The 437-nt window shown below is 45.1% G+C and overlaps 1 protein-coding gene and 1 long non-coding RNA gene across 2 annotated transcripts in view; both read right to left on the bottom strand.

Moving 5' to 3' along the window:
- The window catches only part of LOC116077686 (immunity-related GTPase family M protein 1-like), a 23,272-nt gene that overhangs the window by 7,302 nt on the left and 15,533 nt on the right, over positions 1-437 (bottom strand). The window lies entirely within an intron of this gene.
- The window catches only part of LOC116077687, a 3,546-nt gene that overhangs the window by 1,325 nt on the left and 1,784 nt on the right, over positions 1-437 (bottom strand). The window lies entirely within an intron of this gene.

Here is a 437-nt window from a genome sequence, read left to right as displayed (position 1 = left end):
ATGTGACTAATATTAGCATATGCTAATCTAAAACTCACTATGAAAACTTGAACTGAATCTTCTACCCCCAGTTCCCAAATCCAATGCTTTCCAAGTGTAAGCCACCTCACCGAGCTCAACTAGGCAAACACTGAAAACTCACACGTATGAAAAGACTGCCTATAAAATATTCCACACAGTTGGTTCCTTATCCAACAATGCTGAGCCTCCACGAGAGGGGCTTCCAGAGATGTGGGAACGTACCTAAACTAGTTGTGGATCTGAGCAGTTAAGGACTTTTGTAAACACAGACCCTACTGGACCTTCAACCCTACCTTGTTCTTTATCACTTCACCATTGTGGGGACACTGGGAATTTCCAGGTGCTACTGACTCCAGGAAAGGGTAATGATCCACCCACGGTCAGTGGGAACAATCTTGGACCCAGCATGCTTTGGG

Source organism: Mastomys coucha, unplaced genomic scaffold, assembly GCF_008632895.1.
Source record: "Mastomys coucha isolate ucsf_1 unplaced genomic scaffold, UCSF_Mcou_1 pScaffold5, whole genome shotgun sequence".
In the NCBI taxonomy this organism is placed as follows: Eukaryota; Metazoa; Chordata; class Mammalia; order Rodentia; family Muridae; genus Mastomys; species Mastomys coucha.
Note: the sequence above shows the minus strand (reverse complement) of the source record. Positions and strands in the feature narration are given on the sequence as shown.